At 43.8% G+C, this 13,033-nt stretch overlaps 1 pseudogene; it reads left to right on the forward strand.

The window, feature by feature from the left end:
* Positions 1-2,610: 2,610 nt before the first annotated feature.
* Positions 2,611-13,033, forward strand: LOC110494820 (annotated as a pseudogene).

The raw sequence follows: 13,033 nt of genomic DNA on the forward strand, positions 1-13,033 counted from the left end.
TACCTAGCTATAGTAAGTAGTGAACGTTGTTATCTGTGATGAGTGACAATCGCTGACTGTCTTGTGGATGTGTTCATTTGGGAAAGATAATTACTGAAATGTTGCACTCTATTATTAACAATATTTTAATTAGTCATAGCTATGCCATCTATCTAGGTATCTGTTTATCTTTTTTGGCTCTTTTGGAAGACTAGGAGGAGCCAATGCAATGAACATGGAACGCCGGGACACCCAGCGGGCGCCTGGAGTAAGCCGTTTCAAAATCAAATGTTATTTGTCACATGTGCCGAGTACAACAGATGTAGTAGACCTTACCGTGAAATGTTGACTTACAAGCCCTTAACCAACAATTCAGTTCAAGAAATATAGTTAAGAAAATATTTACAAAAATAAACTAAAATAAAAAGTAACACAATAACAATAAAGAGGCTATGTACAATTCAGGTCAAGAAATATAGTTAAGAAAATATTTACGAAATAAACTAAAGTAAAAAATAAAAAGTAGCACAATAACAATAAAGAGGCTATGTAGGGGGTACTAGTACCTAGTCAATGTGCAAGGGTACAGGTTAGTCGATGTAATTTGTACATGTAGGTAGGGGTAAAGTGACTATGCATAGATAGTCAACAGTGAGTAGCAGCAGTGTAAAAACAATTATGAGGGTAGTTTGCAAGTGGATGCAACATGCATGTGTAACGGATGTGAAACGGCTAGCTAGTTAGCGGTGGTGCGCGCTAAATAGCGTTTCAATCGGTGACGTCACCGGGTATGGGCGAGGGGACGGTCTAAAGTTATACTGTTATACATGCATCTCCAGCAGTGATGATTAGATTTCATACTCATCTCAGAACAAGCATCCAGTAGAACAAACTCACAATATGTACTGTGATTGGTTATTTTCGTTTTAGTATTGTGTCACCATTTTGGTGTCTACAGTGCCTTCGCAAATAATTCAGACCCCTTGACTTTTTCCACATTTTATTAGGTTACAGTCTTATTCTAAAATAGATTCAATTGTTTTTTCATCCTCAATCTACATAATGACAAAGCAAAAACAGGTTTTTGAAAGTTTAGCTAATTTATACAAATTTAAAAACAGAAATATCACATTTACATTAATATTCAAACCCTTTACTCAGTACATTGTTGAAGCACCTTTGGCAGCGATTGCAGCCTTGAGTCTTCTTGGGTATGACGCTACAAGCTTGGCACACCTGTATTTGGGGAGTTTCTCCCATTCTTCTCTGCAGATCCTCTCAAGGTCTGTCAGGTTGGATGGGGAGTGTTGCTGCACAGCTATTTTTAGGTCTCTCCAGAGATGTCCGATCGGGTTTAAGTCCGGGTTCTGGCAGGGCCACTCAAGGACATTCAGAGACTTGTCCTGAAGTTGTCTTGGCTGTGTGCTTAGGGTCGTTGTCCTGTTGGAAGGTGAACCTTCACCCCAGTCTGAGGTCCTGAGCACTCTGGAGCAGGTTTTCATCAAGGATCTCTCTGTACTTTGCTCTGTTCATCTTTGCCTCAATCCTGACTGGTCTCCCAGTTCCTGCCGCTGAAAACATCCCCACGGCGTGATGCTACCACCACCATGCTTCACCATAGGGATGGTGCCAGGTTCCCTCCAGACGCGATGCTTGGCATTCAGGCCAAAGAGTTCAATCTTGGTTTCATCAGACAAGATCATCTTGTTTCTCATGGTCTGAGGGTGTTTAGGTGCCTTTTGGCAAACTCCAAGTGGGCTGTCATGTGCTTTTTTACTGAGGAGTGGCTTCCATCTAGGCACTCTAGCACAAAGGTCTGATTGGTGGAGTGCTGCAGAGAGGGTTGTCTTTCTGGAAGTTTCTGCCATCTCCACAGAGGAACTCTGGAGCTCTGTCAGAGTGACCATCAGGTTCTTGGTCACCTCCCTGACCAAGGCACTTCTCCCACGATTGCTCAGTTTGGCCGGGCGGTCAGCTCTAAGAACAGTCTTGGTGGTTCCAAACTTCTTCCATTTAAGAATGATTTTTGGTACCCTTCTCCAGATCTGTGCCTCGACACAATCCTGTCTCGGGGCTCTACTGACAATTCCTTCACCCTCATGGCTTGGTTTTTTGTTCTGACATGCACTGTCAACTGTGAGACCTTATATAGACAGGTGTGTGCCTTTCCAAATCATGTCATATAAATTGAATTTACAACAGGTGGACTCCAATCAAGTTGTGGAAACATCTCAGGAATATCAATGGAAACAGGATGCACCTGAGCTCAATTTCGATTCTCATTGCAAAGGGTCTGAATACTTATCTAAATTAGGTATTTCAGTTGTTTTTTTTAATACATTTGCGTTATCGGCTATTGTGTGTAGATGGCTGAGGATTAAAAAAAATCTATTCTAGAATAAGGCTGTAACATAACAAAATTTGGAAAAAGTCAAGGGGCCTGAATACTTCCCGAAGGCACTCACCCTCAAGATGAACCATAAAATAAACCCTTGCATGGTTACAATGGGCAAGTTTAAAGGGATCCACCCATGCCTCACTGCAGTCACACAATCAGGTAATGTATGGCCTCGCCCAGTTGCCTTTGGTAGTTTCCATTTACATATATGCATGAAGCTTGATGCATCGTAATATAGCACTCCAGCTCAAGTAATTCAATCTTCTCTCTTCTATCAGGTGTTCATCCATAACCCTCACATGCGTGGCCAGTGGCAGACAGCCTACCATCTGAGCCAGAGTGCCCAGGACTCCGACATCTCTTTGCTCAACATCAACCAGGCATTGAGCTGCTTGACAGCTGGTACTCGACAACCCAACACCACTGGAGACACGCTCCTCGTGGGCACCCAGACAAACCTGGCCTATGATGTACACGAAATTGCTGACATCTTCAACAGAGAGGTGAGCCAAGAACTGAACAGGAAGCAATGATACAACATAATCATGCTTCTGTTGTAGTAGTAATACATAATAATACAGTTTTGCAAATAATGATGCTATTTCCTTTCCTCTAGGTGACAGATGGGGACAATGCCATCACTTTAGGGAAATTGGCGAACATTAAGTCCCCCCTCACCATCATCGGAGGAAACTGTGCCTTACAAGGATTTGACTGTGAGGGGAACGACCAGTTCTGGACAGTATGGATTGTGTTCCTCTTAATCATATGAACTGTTGTCTAACATTGAAATAGGAATAGTTTTACCACAATTGAGGAAATTATGTTTGTTTGTTTGTCTGGGTTCCTTTTCAGGACACGGGGGATAATGTCCGGTCATTGGTTCTCTGTGTTTTTACTGGCAATTGAAAAAATGAGGTGACATTTTATTTAGCAGAAGTTTTATCCAAAGATGAAAGCAAGTACTTTGCAATGTACAGCTAGACGACTTTAAATGTTGTTATTACATAAATATACGAGATCCTAAAATGGGTAATATACTGTGTATATTTTATTTTGTCTGGTCTTTGCAGCTTCTTGTCAGATCAGAGGACTTTGACATTAGGGTATACAGATGCACAATTGAGTGCATCCTGTCGGGCTGTATGACCGCCTGGTACAGCAACTGCACCACCCACAACCGCAAAGCTTTCCAGTGGGTGGTGTGGTATGCCCAACGCATTACCGGGGGAAAACTTCCTGCCCTCCTGGACACCTACAGCACCCGATGCCATAGGAAGGCCAAAAAGATCATCATGGACATCAACCACCCGAGCCACTGCCTGTTCACCCCGCATTTATCCAGAAGGCGAGGTCAGTACAGGTGCATCAAAGCTGGGACTGAGAGACTAAAAAACATCTATCTCAAGGCCATCAGACTGCTAAACAGCCATTACTAGCACATCAGAGGCAGATGCCTATAGACATAGATTAGGAATCACTGGCCACTTTTAGAAATGGATCAGTAGCCACTGTAATAAAGTTCTGTATCTAGCATTACTCATCTCATATGTATAAACTGCACTCCACACTGTTCTACAGTATCTTAGTCACTTTTAAATTGTGTTAAAATATTGCATCATCCATTTCATATGTACATACTGTATTGTATTCTATACTACACCACTGACTGTTAAACAGCCATCTCCAGCATATCAGAGGCTGCTGCCTATAGACATAGATTAGGAATCACAGGCCACTTTAATGAAATGAAACACTAGCACTTTAATAATGTTAGATATTACTTGTTAGATATTACTCCACTGTCGGAGCTAGAAGCACAAGCATTTCTCTACACCCGCAATAACTATCTGCTAAACACGTGTGACCAATAAATTAGATTTTGATTAAAGAAGATGAACTTGTGAAAATTAGGTATAGCTCATATTACATACCCATTCTGCAGCTATTTGATGTTTTAAAACTTTTAAAAATCTTGCTGTGTATAGTACAGAAAATGTCAGCAAAGAGAGGATGTGTGCTGATTGTTCTCTCTTTGTATCTTTCAGAAGGTTACCTCCCTCTGTCATAAGCATGGCAGCAGGTTTGCTTATGCACTTGCCAATGGAACAGTTGGTGTTTATGACCACACTGCCCACTACTGGATAATCAAGGTACTGCATGTTTTGAATGGGTGGAATATTAGTTTTCCTTCTTAATGCATCCCTGTCACTTTACACAAAATGTATTGAATTTGAACCAGCATTATGTTTAAAGATCTGCCTCTTTCCCTCTGCAGTCTAAGAACCATGCAATGAGCATCCATGTATCTGACCTTAATGCTGACGGTGTTGTAGAACTCATCAAGGGCTGGTCCAATGGAAAGGTAAACCACCTTGATGTGTCAGTCAACAATCAATTTAGGGCAATTGAGAAGACCTATTTGTTAAAATGAGTACAGAACCAATCAAAGAGAGTCTTCAAAGTCCTCTAATCCTTCACTTTGTCACATTGTCTAGGACTGGTTGACACTTGGCACCAGCCTTTCCTCCAAGTGTAAGGAATGTTGTAAGGCCCCTTGAAGAAGTCATCTTTGATGTCATCTTCAAAGACAGCTTCTCGTCCTCTGTGGCTGGAGTGGTGGAGAGGGACTATCGTATGGATGGACAGATCCAGCTAATCTGTACCTCTGTGGAGGGAGAAGGTAAAGACATGAGTAACACTACTACTACTTCGAATAGGCCTAGTTTATTTGTGTGTATTCTCTCAGAATTTGTCTTTGACATCCAATGTGTTGTATGCTTGTTGTCAGTGCGTGGCTACCTGCCTGCCAGTAAGGAGATGAAGGGGAACCTGATGGACTCCAGTGTGGAGCAGGATCTGATCCGAGAGCTGAGCCAACTCAGGCAGAACCTGCTACTGGAACTATGCAACTATAAGGAGAATGCCAAGGTTTCTAAGAACTAGGGCTGACCCCATTTAGTCCACTGGTTGATAGGCTGTTGGTCAACCGAGATTTTGTTAGTCGAGCTGTGGCAAATATATTTTTAAAATGTAAGATTTTGTTAGTCGAGCTGTGGCAAATATATTTTTAAAATGTATGGCACACGAGACACCTGTCTGATTCACGCCTTTCTGGGCAGACTAATCCATTGCGGAGGCCTCAGGAAGGGTACACTGGTATCACCAGTAGTACATTTAGCCTACTATTCATTTCCATAATTTCTCATCTACATTGTTTGTTTAATTACGGGAATTTCTGTTGTCATTGTAGGAGTGGAAATGTTGTCTGCAGAGCGCCCAACGTAGGCTACACTTGTGAGAAAAAGGTTTGTGTTTATTTAATTACATTTATGAGTTGTCAATGTATTAATTTTCTTGTTTGGAGCGCTCCTGTTAATCCTGAGTAAAGACACGCCAGATTACACATAGAAGTAGGCCTAGGATACCTGGCCTGCGCGCAAATGTAGGCCTATGTGCCCATTTGGGGATCTGATACTATTTATGATAGTCTTAACTCACCATTACTGTGGAGCATCTCAAAGTCACTTTTTTTCCGCCTCAAACTGCAAGTAAATTAAGTGTGTTTTTTACATCCATTGAGAAGGACAATCGTTCCTCAACGTATCCTATTAGAAACATCTTTCCAGCTCTCTCCCTTTCCATAACTACTCGGCATGAAAGGGGAAAACATGTCCTGCTCTAATCCAGTGAAAACATCATTAAATATGCCTACCTGATTAATTCTTATCCATTACGCAAATAGCCTACAGCTGTGTCTGTCCGTAGCTCACTGGAGCAGGAAACTCTGAGGGCCCAGAATATTTTATACAATGCTGCAAGTTTGCTCACCTCATGCTGGATCAAGTTAATAGTTGACACAATGTGTCAAGTTCCTTGCAGACAGGCCATGCGTAGCCAATGTGATTCATAGGATATTTATTTTTATCAGGATATCTTCTACCTCCGGGCTGCAATGTTTTTATTTGTTGGCTTTATGTAGGCTACTTCTACATATTGGCAATAGAAGTTACTTTTAGATTTGTATCATTTTCATAGAATTTTGATTAACCACATGATATTGATTTACTATAAACAAAATGAAACTGTTCTGGTTAGGCGATATTGATCTCTGGCTCCCTCTTTAGTCATTTTATGTCTTCATTTTTAATTGCATTGCTTTAAGCATCAGACAGGCTCAGTAGTCTATATATAGTTGATTTTATTCAAACATAGGGTGTGTCTATATATACAGTGGGGCAAAAAAGTATTTAGTCAGCCACCAATTGTGCAAGTTCTCCCACTTAAAAAGACAAGAGAGGCCTGTAATTTTCATCATAGGTACACTTCAACTATGACAGACAAAATGAGAAAAAAAATCCAGAAAATCACATTGTAGGATTTTTTATGAATTTATTTGCAAATTATGGTGGAAAATAAGTATTTGGTCAATAACAAAAGTTTATCTCAATACTTTGTTATATACCCTTTGTTGGCAATGACAGAGGTCAAACGTTTTCTGTAAGTCTGTAAGGTTTTCACACACTGTTGCTGGTATTTTGGCCTATTCCTCCATGCAGATCTCCTCTAGAGCAGTGATGTTTTGGGGCTGTTGCTGGACAACACGGACTTTCAACTCCCTCCAAAGATTTTCTATGGGGTTGAGATCTGGAGACTTCATCTTTGGATGAAACTCAGCATTCTTTGTCCTCCAAACACAACGAGTTGAGTTTTTACCAAAAAGTTATATTTTGGTTTCATCTGACCATATGACATTCTCCCAATCTTCTTCTGGATCATCCAAATGCTCTCTAGCAAACTTCAGACGGGCCTGGACATGTACTGGCTTAAGCAGGGGGACACGTCTGGCACTGCAGGATTTGAGTCCCTGGCGGCGTAGTGTGTTACTGATGGTAGGCTTTGTTACTTTGGTCCCAGCTCTCTGTAGGTCATTCACTAGGTCCCCCCGTGTGGTTCTGGGATTTTTGCTCACAGTTCTAGTGATCATTTTGACACCACGGGGTGAAATCTTGCGTGGAGCCCCAGATCGAGGGAGATTATCAGTGGTCTTGTATGTCTTCCATATCCTAATAATTGCTCCCACAGTGGATTTCTTCAAACCAAGCTGCTTACCTATTGCAGATTCAGTCTTCCCAGCCTGGTGCAGGTCTGTTTGTCAGTGTCTGCCCTACTAAGAACAGACACTGACAAACACTTTCACACAATCAACTATGAGGATAAAGCTACAACCAAACACACGTTGACATTTATATATACACACTGAAACTCTCTGAAGTAACTAATATTAGAGGATAATGCTAAAGCCCACATGTACAATCAAACACCCACACCTCAGACAAACATTCCCTGACCTATCAGTTACTCTGAGGAGAACATGGATCCTCCCACTCTATGTACAAACATACACTTGCATAGTGTTTGTACCTTAGTGTAAAGGACTGTGTGTCTTGTGTAGCAGGCTGTCCCAGGGACTTCAGAAGGTGATACCCAGATGGGGGTGATACCAGCCAATACCCAGCTCTAGACTGCCCTCTGTCAGAGCTGCCACGGAGTCCCAGAGGGCACACAGAGCTCAGCATCTCCACGCCCAATGGTAAACACCATCACCCCAAACAGATACCCTCCCTACTAACCACCAACACATTCATGCACTGTCATCAAAACACAGTAAGCAGCTCACTTACACAGTCCTAAAACCACACAGAAACTCACCATGCTGACCAAACTTCAGCCTGTCCCACATTGAACCCAATCACTCTCTCCACTCACCATCCTATAATCCAGAATGTGCAGCCTCATGTGGCTTGCTGTGGTAACTGAGTGGGCTGAGTACTGTCCTCTTGGATTTCCCCCTACAGAGACCATCATTAGAGCCGTGCTGATTTTCGCTGAGGGAATTTTCGAGAGTGAAAGTCATGTGGTACACCCCAGTGCCCAGAATTGGTCTGGTTGTATCCGTGTTCCCATCATTCCTCCTTGTGGATTTACACATCAAAGTTTTTGTTTGCGGCAAGAGCAGGTACACATATTTTAATTATGAAAGAGACAGCTGAGTCCTTTGCATAGATGTGTTAGTGAAGTGATTTGCCAGTGAAATTCACACTTTTAAACAACCAATCATTGATTTTGACAATCGATTACTTTCCGACTTTGTAAGTTTAGCAGTACTTTAGCTCTGTCTAATGACAACAATAAATCATTTTGTAATTTGAATGTGCTTATTCTTTCTCTTCCCTTTCCTCCAGCGTTCAGTTCCACGTCTTTAAGAATATGCGTCAGCTGCGTCAGCTGCCTGGCTTCTCCATGTATGATCTTAATGTTGATCCTGAGGTATCTCAACCTACTGGGAAAGTCACCTTCGCCAGGCCACAGAGAGTAAGCACATTCATTCTTTGTATTTCACTCTCTGTTACTCTAACTTACACACACACTTCCATGTGCTGTCACGCTCCTCTACAGACTCTTCCAAGCCCCTCTGGCATTCTGCTTCATAGTAATGTTAACTGTTATTACAGAACATCTGTATTCTCGTCTTTAGGTCGTCATGTGGCTGAACCAGATCATCCTTCTACCGGAGGGCATTGATACCCCAGTTGAGACGTTCAACTTTCTGCGCCATGGGCAGAGGTATGTCTACATGTGTTAACACACATCTTCATGCACAGGAGATCTGTAGTATTTCAAAATGGCCCCTTCAGTGGTTCTTTGCTTTCCAATCAGATCACACTAATCACACACGACATAGACCTACAGGCAGAGGCAGACTTCCCCACGTACTTTGGGAAGCTGCGGACCACCATGACTGAGGTGAACAAACCTGTTCCCACACTACCCACCTCAACCTTCACACCAATGGCATTTCTCTCGTTAACAACCTCACAACATCTTTGTTATCGCATTATTTTTGTGTAGTGTGCCTAACATTTCTATGTTCTCTTTCAGTCGACTCGGTTTGACGTCTCACTATGGGACACACCCTCTTTTACGGGTCATTGGTTGAAGCCTTATTCAATCAAACCTAACAGGCCAATCAGAGCTTTGTGGGTGTATGCCGCTCGTGTCTATATAAAACCCTGCACTGCTCTGGTTTCCTATTTCTTTGCATCGTCACAAGTCTATTTGGGTACTAGCTCACTAAGCAGTGTTCTTCAGAAAACTAGCTCTCAACTTAACTTTTCTTTCCTGGTGGGTTACCACCCCACCATGGAGCATTGGGGGGCTTATTTTCTATTTTCAGGGAGTTTCTGAAATCTTAAGGTTAACTTTACAGAGTGAAGATACCTTAGTTAGCTTGTTAGCAGAACTTTTTGTCATTGGCTAGCTACAGTACATCTGTTGCCTGGCCTTGTTAGCTAGCTAGCTCCACTGCTTTAGCATCCCGCTAATTGCAGGTTCCCACAAATTTAAGCTACTTATACCTGGGGTCTCTACTCTCTGTCGGATTCCACAGTTCGGAGCTAGCTAGCTGAACCTTTGAATGTCTTGGCTGTGTAGTGTGCTAACGGTTCCACTGGTGTTTTAGCTAGAATCCTTTGGGCTAATCCCCCATTCGGTTTGTTTGGCTAGCACGAGCGGTGCTGTTTCTTCAGTGTGTTACCCCACCATTGAAGCACCATCCCTTTTTACCTTCCCCTGTGAATGATAGCCCAGCCGTTCGTTCTACCTCGAGTTATTTGGTTTACACACCGAGTCGGCACTTGGTATCTCATGCGATGGCTCGGTTAGCTGGCTATCATCACTCAGGTGAAGATTGCGGGCATTACAATTGCGGGCATCTGTCCGGGACAGATTCCCATCCACTCTGTAATACTTGCCTAGGCGTCAAACACGCCATGGAGGCTCTCGTCAACCCCACTAGTTGTGTGCATTGCGCTCAAATAGGCTCCAGTGGCCTACGACTTAGAGCCAAGTTCATGGACAGTATTGCCCAGGCCTCGTCCTTGCTCGAAGACGACTCTGTTGACAATGAAGTCCCTGAGGAGGGAGAAGCTACCGCCTCCGTCTGAGGCGGACCTTAATTCTGATGAATCCGGAAGTGAGGACGACAGCATGTCTTTTGCCGCTTCAGGCAGCGGCCTCTCTAACCAGGACATGGATTACGCCCCTGAATAATTTCTCCCCTCTGCTCAGTTTGTGCTACCCAGCCAGACTGCAGAGGTAGGACAAGATTCAAGAACTGACCTCCCCTTCTTCGAGGCAATCAGATGCACTGCAACCAAACTTGATGTTGAGTATTCAACGCCTCCCACACCTTCCAAGAAGACTAGGATGGATGGAATCTCTTAGAGTAATTCTACATCTGTCCGACAGCGTGTACCAGCCTTCCTAAACTGTCTGGCGTTGTTGGAGTCTTCCTGGGTGTGCCACTCAAGTCACCTTCTCCTGTGACTGGCTACCCCTACTTGGATATGCACAGCATGGAGTCGTCGGGATCGCTCAGCCCGCCTCCCGTGGAGCCATCCCTGGATAAGCTCCTCTTCCTCTGCCCCCAAGCTCGCTCATCCCAATGACCGCTTCACCGCGTCCGTGCATGAGAGGATCTGCCGATCTGCATCTCAGGTGGGGCACTCCGTGAACACTGCTGCCCTCCTCTCCATTTACATGGCAGTACAGAGTGCGCAATCTCTGTCTGGTCTCCAAGCCACTTTCCTCATCATGGGATTTGGAAATGGTTCTGGATGAACTTACAGGCAATCACTTTGAATCCCTGGAGACAGTGGATCTTAAGACTCTGTCATATAAGACAGCCCAGTTGCTCGCCTTGGCTATGGCCAAGTGTGTTAGCGACCTTCATGTGTTCTCGGTTCTTCTTTCATGCACTCAGTTTCACCCCCGACTACTCCAAGGCTATACATCCTTACGCCCGGTTCATTTCTAAGGTAATTCCCATGACTTACAGTAGTCAAGCCGGTGACCTTTTTCCCTTCCACCCTCCGCTGTTCTCTTCTCCAAAGCAGCGGCGCCTTAAGTGCGTGCACTGCGCATCTACTGAACATGGACAGCACTAGGCCATTCCGGAGTTGTGACCAACTTTTTATTTGCTTTTCCACCCCTGATCAGGGTAGGGCTTTGTCCAAACAATGCCTCACCCATTGGGTAGTGGAGGCTATCGCCAAGGTGTATAGTTGTCTGGGATTGCAGTCTCCCCTGGGTGTCCGCGCACATTTCACTTGAGGAATTGCCACGTCATGGGCACTGTATAGAGGCATCTCCGTCTTGGAGATTTGTGCGGCTAGTTAGGCTTCCTCTCACACCTTTGTGAGGTTCTATTGCGTGGACGTTACTGCGACCTCCCTGACGCACAGAGTCCTTGGACTGGAGCTGAGTAGGATGGATCAGGTACATTACCAAGTACCACAACAGGCTTCTCAGGAAAGGTACTATCGGCAATCGGGGAGCTTTGCAAGTGTCCCATAGTGAAATGTCCAACCGAGTCGACTGAAAGAACTTTGGGTTATGGTATGTAACCCGGGTTCTCTGAAGGAGATCTCACCAGATTGCCCCTCTTGCACGATTTGTGTAAGAGGTAGTTCTTAGAATGAGGAAACACACGGGGCATACACCCATAAAGCTCTGATTTGTCTGTTAGGCATGATTGGTTTCAACCAATGACCCACAAAAGAGGGCACGTCCCACAGTGAGATGTCTTCCTCATCTCCTTCAGAGAAACGGGGTTACAAACCGTTACGCAAAGTTACCTATTGTTTGAACAGGTAGATAACTATCACTCTGTCCACCAAATGCTGATGGAGGCCATTGCAGATCATTCTAATCACATCCGTAACATGCTGGAGGGACAAGTTAGTGAAGCCACAACATACCCTGATGAAGACAGCTTGGCTGTCGAATTTTTGCATCTGAGCTCCTAGAGTGTGCGGCTCTCTTTTATTTTCAAGTGAAGCCACAACAACCACCATGATTTCTCTGCTTGGCTTTTCTTTTCATCCCTTCATCTTTTTGCATGACAGGAGGAACATGAAGAAGCTCTACATTGAGCTCTATGACCTGAAGAGAGATCTGATCAATGAGTACAAGATCGGATCCAACAATCACAATGCTCTTAAGTCTGTCAACCAAGCCCATTCAGAGGACAGGGAGACTGAGAGGTGAGTAGGGGTTGACAGGGTGATCAGTAGGGGATAGCAATTGTAGAGGTTTGAATGTGTTTTGAAGAGTTCATGTCTTTCCTAACCTCTACTACTATTTGTCTCTCTCAGTGGGTAAGCCGAATAATCAGGTTATCACAGCCTGCCGGGACGCTATCAAAAACAACAATGTCAATGCCCTGTTCAAGATCATGAGAGCAGGCACAGCCTCTTCCTGATGGTACCCCCTGTGTGAGAAGGGGGAGCCAGTCCGGGGGGAGCCAGGAGAGGAGGATTTATAAGTGTGAAGAAAGTCTAGTTCACTAGTGGCAAGGCCTGAAGAAAAGCACCCCAAGATGTCATATTGGTCAGCAGTGATGTTTTAGAAGAGTCAGTGGGTGGGAGTAACTGTCATGTTGTAAATGTGGTTTTCTAGCCAAATAAATCTATACTCCTTTAATGTTAAATGGGACCAGCATAGTGTGATACACGTTTACATTTTGTAGGTTGTAAATAGACAGGGAACTTTGTGTGTGCAGAAAATGTAACTCTAAATGAAATGGTCTTTTAA

Source organism: Oncorhynchus mykiss, chromosome 2 (assembly GCF_013265735.2).
Source record: "Oncorhynchus mykiss isolate Arlee chromosome 2, USDA_OmykA_1.1, whole genome shotgun sequence".
NCBI classification, from domain to species: Eukaryota; Metazoa; Chordata; class Actinopteri; order Salmoniformes; family Salmonidae; genus Oncorhynchus; species Oncorhynchus mykiss.